At 45.8% G+C, this 7,957-nt stretch overlaps 1 protein-coding gene across 2 annotated transcripts in view; it reads right to left on the reverse strand.

The window, feature by feature from the left end:
• Positions 1-7,452, reverse strand: part of SNX10 (sorting nexin 10) — a 70,313-nt gene extending 62,861 nt beyond the window's left edge. The window contains exon 1 of one of the 2 annotated variants that reach the window (XM_069461577.1): positions 7,395-7,452. The gene's annotated coding sequence lies outside the window, so the exon portion shown is untranslated. Of the gene's footprint in view, positions 1-7,192; positions 7,241-7,394 lie in introns of those variants that run through there. The other variant, XM_069461574.1, reaches the window with a different exon arrangement.
• Between the last annotated feature and the right edge of the window lie 505 nt (positions 7,453-7,957).

Consider the following 7,957-nt stretch of genomic DNA (forward strand, 5'->3'; position numbering starts at 1 on the left):
CTAGAATAAGATACAGATTCCCAGGTCTCATCCCAGACCTACTAAATTAGAATATTGAGACCCAAAAATCTGCCTTAACAAGTTTCCCAGATAATTCCTATGCATGAAAATGTTGGAAAACAGATCTAGGAAGAGAGTGCAGAGAAGAGGAAGAGGACCCAGGACAAGCCCTGAGGAGCTGCTAATGGCAGGGATCTGGGATCAGAGGCACCAGCAAGGGAATGGAGCAGGAGTGGCCAGAGGAGAGGAGAGCTGAGGAGTTCAGAGTCACAGAGGCAGAAAGTAAAGGGGGGGGGGGGGCCTGAGAGATGCATCAGAGGACAATGAGCATTTGAATGGAAAACCACAGTGCAGTCAGGGCCAGGCAGGCCACACAGAGCCGCATGCAAGTAGAGAAACCGCAGGGGGAGGCACAGAGAAGGGAAGTTAGAGACCTGGAAGCCCTTGGGAGATGAGGGAAAGAGCAACATTGGTTTCTGACTCTCTAGGTCCACACAATTGTCTCTGAGTTGTCTGTGGTATCCTTGCAATAAGCCCCCATTGCCGATGCTAACTTTAGAGAGGGGGTCTGTCTTCCTCACAACCAGCCACAGCTAAAGCACAAAGGGATGAATGAGCAGGAATACTGTAAATCTTGAAAGAAGAATGAAAAAGCCTTTCAAAGTCTTTTGGTGATCTGCCACCACTAGAGCTGAAGCTAATGCATTCCAATTCCCAGTAGCTGACTTTAGCTGAGGAGAATCCAAACCACAGTGTTACCTCTGATCTCCCTTGAGGGTCTCCTCTCTCTTTCTCTCTCTCTCTCTCTCTCATTTCTGAGACTATCAGAAATAGATCGTGCCTAGACATGGCAAAACTGGGGTCAAGGCTCCAAGCGCAGCCCCTGTCAGAATGCAGCAGAAATGGTCACAGGAACTGAGGTCCGGGGAAGTAGCAGAAAACATGTGGAAAGCAGCCATGCTGGTGAAAACAAAGGACAAGAGCACACAACGCACACAAGACGAGTAAGAGATCACACCAGGGGCCCGGGCCGTTCTTAGTGGACAGGCAGGCCAGGCTGAGTTGCACTGTGCTTAAGAGAGCAGCCGTGCAAACCTGTGAAAGGGGAGGCCGGCTGCAGGCAGAGGCGGCCAGCTGAATGGAAAACAGTGCTAAGGTGGGGTTGCCTCAGAGCTGCAGGGGAGGCACCTCCCACTGTCACTGCTGGAGTCCAGCTGGGTAGGGTCTGTCTCCTGCCTGCAAAGGAGGTGGCTCTCAAGGCCATTTTAGGGCAAGGGCCTCACATAGATGACAGCTGTATAAGGTTCTGGGCCCAGGAGGCTTAAGTTGTGACTTTCCACGTTTTCTCTGATACCAACGGAACTATAGCCAAATGCTACAGGGGCTTTTGCAGAATCAAGAAAGCATAAAGAGGCACGAAGAAGGAAAATGCATATCTGAGACAGAAAAGTGGGAAAGGAGGATGGAAAAAAGGAGATGAAAATAACCTTGCACTACTGATCTTAAAGTTAGAATCTCTAAAGTTTTACATCTACCGCATGGTTCTTCTAAATAAACCAAGACAAAGCCCTGGTGGTCCATGATGTCAGTGAAAAAATTTATAACCCAGACCCCAAATTACAGCCTTTTATAACCTACATGGATTATGTTTGAGGATCAGAAGTGGAAACCTCAGAGTCCTATACCTAATAATGTACGCAGTATGGCTTTTACATTTTCCCTCAATAGTTGTATCAGAGAAAGTGTCATCTTGGCTCTAAAAGCAAACACAATGGTCGGAATCTTAAGATAGCGTGCTGAAGGAAAAAAATGGGCATGGGAACAGCTGTGGGTTCAAGTCATGAAATATCTCTGAACTGGAGATAATGGCCTATTGCACAAAAATTCCTATTTCATAGGATTAAATGAGACAATGTAAATCAAAGTGGCCAGGGCAGTGTGTGGTACATGACGAGTACCAACGGGTGTACCCCTCTCTTTCCTAAAACATGTCAGCATGCCAAACAAATATTAATATAAAATGCTTCTGGAAGCAAGTCAGAAAGCTTTATCACTCCCTGGACACAGGACTGATCCTCGCCAAAGTCTGCCTTTGGCCTTTAGCACCCCTTTGGTTCCCCTCACCCCCTTTTCTGTTCTCCCACCACCAGGAATCCACGGCTTCCTAATGGAGGGCACCTTGGCAGCTAATAGGAATTTAATACGAATTTCCAGCCTGACTCTGAAGGGGACCCAAGAGTTCCCTTTTTTATCTTACTAAGGGATCCATACTGCCTGGGGGGAAAACAAACCACAAGGATATCTACATATGTAGTTCATCTTAAGTTCCACTATTAACCAGACAGATTTCTTGAGTGCCAGAGAATATACACGTTTTTAACTATACAGGTGAATAACAGTCCATGATATCTGGACTGTTAATGCCAGAAAGCCCAGGTTAGACAATCCTTGTGCGTGTGTGTGTGTGTGTGTGTGTGTGTGTTTTGGGAGGAGGGCCAGTATGCTGAGAAAACACCAACTAGGAAAGGATAACAGGACTAGTTTTGTGCTATACCCAGGAAACAAAACTAAATTGAGAGATGCATGCTGATTTTTTTAAGTGCTTAAGGAACACATTATCTTGGGTAGACACCCTTTTGAACTAAGCAATATTCTTGCTATTAATACATAACAATTTCTCCCTTCAGGAGTGGAAGCTGGGACAAACCTTTGGAATGAGTAGCCAAAAAGGCAGCTGAGAATACTCATCTGGAAATCCAGAAGGCCAGGCTTCTACTCAAGTGCAGACCATGCCCTACCCAGCGAGCCCAGCTGGGAGGCTCTGGGCAGGAGGGCCCAATTTATACTTTAAATCATTTTGTTGTTTTTTTCACAGGCATTCTTAAATATTATTTTTGTGTTTCAGTGTTACATACTCATTTTTAAAAAAATAAAAGATTATTTTGCTACTTTTTTATAAGTTTAAAATTATTTCAAAATCTAAAATTTTTTAAAAATAGGAATATATTGCTGAAATCCTCTATACTATCATTCCCTTTCTAATTGTACTCTCCATAGGTAATGACTGTCTACAATTAGGGGCGTATCCTTCCAGATTTTATTTTTTCCAAAAATTGAGGTCATTTATCTCCTCCTGTTCTGCACTTTGCTTTCATTACTTAATACATGTTATAGACTGTGTCCCCTCCAAATTTGTAACAGTAGAGCCCTAAGCCCCAATGTGTTGGTATTTGGAGATGGGGCCTTTGGGAGGTGATTAGGTTTAGATGAGGTCAAAAGGATGGGGCCCTCCTGATAGGATTAGTGTCAGAAGAGACGCCGGGGAGCTTGTTCTCTTTCTCTCTCTACCAAGAGGACACAGCAAGAAGGCAGCTATCTGCAAGCCAGGAGGAGAGCCCTCACCAGGAATTGAATCAGCCAGCATTTCCCAGCCTCCAAAACTGTAAAAAATAAATTTCTGTTGTGTAAGCCACCGGTCTATGGTATTTTGTTATAGCAGCCCAAACTGACTAATATAATATATAATGGACATTTTCCATATCAGCTCATTTATAGCAACTTCCTTCTTTTTTCAAATAGGCAAGTATTTCTGAGGAATAAGGTCCTAGAAGTGGAAGTACTGATCAGAAAGCATGCAAATTTTAAAACATTATAAACACTGCAAAGTGCCTTTCCAAGAGACTGTACGAAGTTATACTCCCCCCAAAAGTATATGACGACAATCTACTTTCCCACACTTTCACCAATACTGGATACTATCAGCCTAAACAAAAATGCTTTCATGGCTGTTTTTAATCCACACTTATCTAATTATTAATGAGGTTAAGCATTTTTGTACACATAAGTGAATTATCTATTAATAGCCTTTGTCCACATTCCTATTAGATTATTTCTTCCTATTGATTTCTCAAACTTTGTGCTTGTTCCAACTATTTGTTCTATTACTTTGTCATCTGCCTTTTAACTTTGTTTATGGCATCTTTTTTCTCACTAAAGTATAATGTTTCATGAATTACGTCTATCAATATTTTCCTTTATGGTTTCTGAGTTTCATTAAACTTGAGGTCTTTCCTACCCCAAAGTTATTCCTAAAAACCATCCTCTATAATTTTGATTTTGACATTTAATCTTTAATCTAAATGGAATTTATCATACTTTTGTGAATGGTATGAGGCAGGGATCTAATTTTTTCCCAAGTGGACAGCCAACTGTACCAACAGACTGTACCACAGTCAATTTTATCTTACACTCAATTCCCATCTTTACAATGTAACTATCTCTGGACTTCCTAATACTGGTCCCAGGTGATATATTTTTATAGCTGGCTGCACAAGCCCCTCCTCAGTACTCTGTCCAAAATGTATTGCCTATTTTTACAAATCTATTTTTCCAGGTAAACCTTATTATCAGTTTGTAAAATTTAATCCACACTAATGAGCTGGCCTAAACTAATAAAGTCTCATGACCTATTAGTCTTCTTTCGTCGCTGGTGCATCAACCTGTAGCTAGGAGATGGCCTTCCTTCCCAGTGGGTCACACACTACACAGAAATGTCAGACTTCAGGGAACTTCATTTGAATTTACGAATCTCTCAGCAAAAACGTTCCAACATGACAATTTTACCAAGAGGTCTCAATGGCTGCCTTGTGCCTCAACCAATGCATGCTCTGAAACTTTCCCCTTCTTTCCAAACAGCTTGTATTCTCCTGGCTTATCTCAGAGTTGTAGATTCCTATCCCAAATCAGAGTACAGTGACCCAGCTAATAAGATAACACGCCAAAAGATGTTGTATTTTGATAGGTGCTGCCGGAAAGCTTCACTAGTCTCTCACGTGCTGTGGCAGCCTGGTGGGAGAGCCGGGGGTCTTTGGCATTTCATAATTTATTCACCTGGCACCACTTACTCCACAGGGAACTGTAGGGGTATAATGGAAAGAAGATGAGACTGGAAGTCAGGAGACCTGAGTTTGAGTCCCCTTTCTCCCTCCATTAGCTATGCAGTTCAGATTAAGTTATCTGCCTCTCCACCAGACCCCAGTCGCCTCATTGCAGAGTAAGATTATTGGAATATAATAGTCATTACTAATCTTTCCACTCTGGGTGATCCTTTAAGAATCTGAAGAAAGCTATGGATTCTCTCCCCCAAAATAATGCACATTCACACATGAACATGAAATCACATAATTGTGGGGGGTTCAAAGACCCCCATAAAGCCTATCTCTAGTGCCTAGATCACTGAGGCTTGCTACAAACTGTTAAAAACAAGGAGAATACAATAGAAAAACATACAGAACCACAAAGCCTTAAGTAAATGAAACCCTACGTAGGCTAAACCCTGCTCTGAACCAGTTCTCTGCCTTTCATAAGTGGTTGTGAAACCACAGCCCTGACACCGAAAGAGGAAAAAGAAGTCATTTCCCCCCACTAGTTTAACTAGCAAAGTGAACCCTTAAAATTAAAGTAGCGATCCTAGGGCTGAGAAAAGATACAGAGCACGCCAAAGTAAAATTGCTGTAGTAGAACACTAGCATTACTCTTTAACTAATACACTTTTATTCGAAAAAGAATGAAGGTATTTATTTATTTTTTTTTTTTTTATTTTGACTTTTTTTCACAGCAACCTAATGAAGGTATTTATTTCCAGTTTCAGGATACCAAACTCAGGAGGCCTTCCCATTAGTAAAATAAGAGGAAGTGTGTACCACAGCCCAGAGTGGTTGGCAGAGAAGCAGTGTGCCAGTCAAGAGACCCCTGGTGAGGCGCAGCGGCAGCCTGAGCAAATCCGACTCTTTCAACGTCAACCTGATGTGGTAACCAGGAAGTAAGAGTGAAATGGACCGGCAGAAGAAACAGGATGAGTAGCTGAGGTGGTGCTAACCACGTCATTTCACATCTTCACATATTTACTTCTAAATGTATTTTATTTTTGTATCTTTATTAAAAACAGCCCTGGCTGGGCACGATGGCTCAAACCCATAATCCCAGCACCTTGAGCCCAGGAGTTTGACACCAGCCCGGGCAACAGTGAAATGCCATCTCTATAAAATAAATTTTAAAAATTAGCAAGACATGGTATGATCCCCTGTAGTTCCAGCTACTTGAGAGGCTGAGGCAGGAGGATCGTTTGAGCCCAGGAGTTCAAGGCTGCAGTGAGCTATGATTTTGCCACCACGCTCCAGCTGCAACAGAGTGAGACCGTGTCCCAAAAAATTAATTAATTAATTAAATTAAAAAAGTGGACCTATCAGCCAGTATTAAGTCTACCATTCCTTTTAAAAAAAATAAATCAATAAAGGTCCAGCTACAAACCTGCCTTAGGAATAGACATCACTGGAAGTGACAGCAGAACCGCAGTGGGAGTCCCCCACCTCCACTGTCTTACTGAGGAGTCCCATTAGAGGTGGTCAGTAGTAGTCTAGGGGTGGTACTCTGTTCTCACTGGCCACCAGCTCAGCCCCTCTGGTCCAACCTACTCCCAGGAGAGCAGAGGGAGTTCATGCAATCCAAACCCAGGTCACACGGCCACACCCAACAAGTGGACAGAACTCTGGAGTGGGGATCAGAAGCCCACAGGTTCTAGGCCTGTTTCTCCTGCCATCTGGCTGAATGACCCTGGTCTCCATGCTCCTCTCCCCGGGCCTTAGCCTCCTTGTCTGTATAATGAAAGGTTTGATGGTGATCATGTGCAAAGCCTCCTTCCTGCTCTAAATTTCTAATTCTGTTATTCTTAAGTGTAAACGTGTCTTGCAGAAACAGACAAACAGGACATGTTGCTCTCTGTTCCATAACCATCCCCCTCAATAATCAATGCAATTTTCGAAAAGTATGATGCATCCATAACTGAAAAACAGGCTGTTGCTTTTCGTGTCACCAAACCAGATAATCTGTCAATGTGAATTTTCCCTCAGGCCTTTTCCCTCAATCCCATAATCCCACGAAAAACCCTGCCTACCCCTCCCAATTTCTAAACTCAAAGCTACCCTTTCTTGAATAATTATAGTAATAATAATAAAATACCCACCCAAACCCGGCCTGGTGTAAGGTGCCACAGCACCACTTCTGGAATCCAGAATTTCAGTCTGCCCCACCCTCTCCCCGAGGTGTTTTCAGCCAGGAACCCCTGGATCGACACGTTCCATCTCCCCCTATCCTCCCAGGAAACAAGCCCACCATTTCCTCCTCCCCCGCACACCTCGGCTGGAAAAACGGCAGCTCCTCGGCGCCAATCCCAGGGGCCCCAAACCTCAGCCGAGCCGCAGGGGAGCGGGCACCTGGGCTCAGCGGGAAGGGACCCCCGCACCTCTGGAAAGGAAGGGGCGGCCGGCTCGTCCCCCGGCCGCGATCCCCACCCCGGCGGCGCAGGGAGGCCTGCCGGCAGGTCCCCTGTCACTTACGGGCAGCTCCTCCCCGCGGGGCAGGACTGGGCAAGGCAGGGCAGGGCAGGGCCGGCGGGCTGCGGAGTTTGCTGACTCAAAGGCGCGGCGGCGGCGGCGGCGGCGGCGAGCGCCCAGGAGCGCACCCGAGCGCAGCCCCGCGCTCCCCGCGCACGTAGCGGCCCCGCGCCCGCGCCCAGAGCCCGCCGCCCGCGTGTGGCCGCCCGGCCTGTCGCTTCCGCTGTCCCCACGCCGCCCGGCCCAGGTGTGGCTCCCGCCCCGCAGCCGAGAGGCGGCCCTCAGCGGGTCCTGTTGGGCAGTGGGTGAGGCCGCCTGGGGGCGCGCGGCGCTCTAGAGCCGTAGCCGGTGGCCTTCGTCCCTGAAATCGCGATGGAGGGGAAATAACCCTATTTGCCCAGACGCTGAGGCTGAGGGCGTGCGAGCGGCACCTTTGGGAATCACCACTTGAAAGCCACCTTGGGCTTCCTAACCCGGTCCCTTTGCTTGAGGAGAGAACTGCTGATGGGGAGAGGGATGGATAAATAACGTGATAAACAAGAGGGCAGACTGTTAATAGTGGAATA

The sequence above is a fragment of the Eulemur rufifrons genome, chromosome 29 (genome assembly GCF_041146395.1).
Source record: "Eulemur rufifrons isolate Redbay chromosome 29, OSU_ERuf_1, whole genome shotgun sequence".
NCBI lineage: Eukaryota > Metazoa > Chordata > Mammalia > Primates > Lemuridae > Eulemur > Eulemur rufifrons.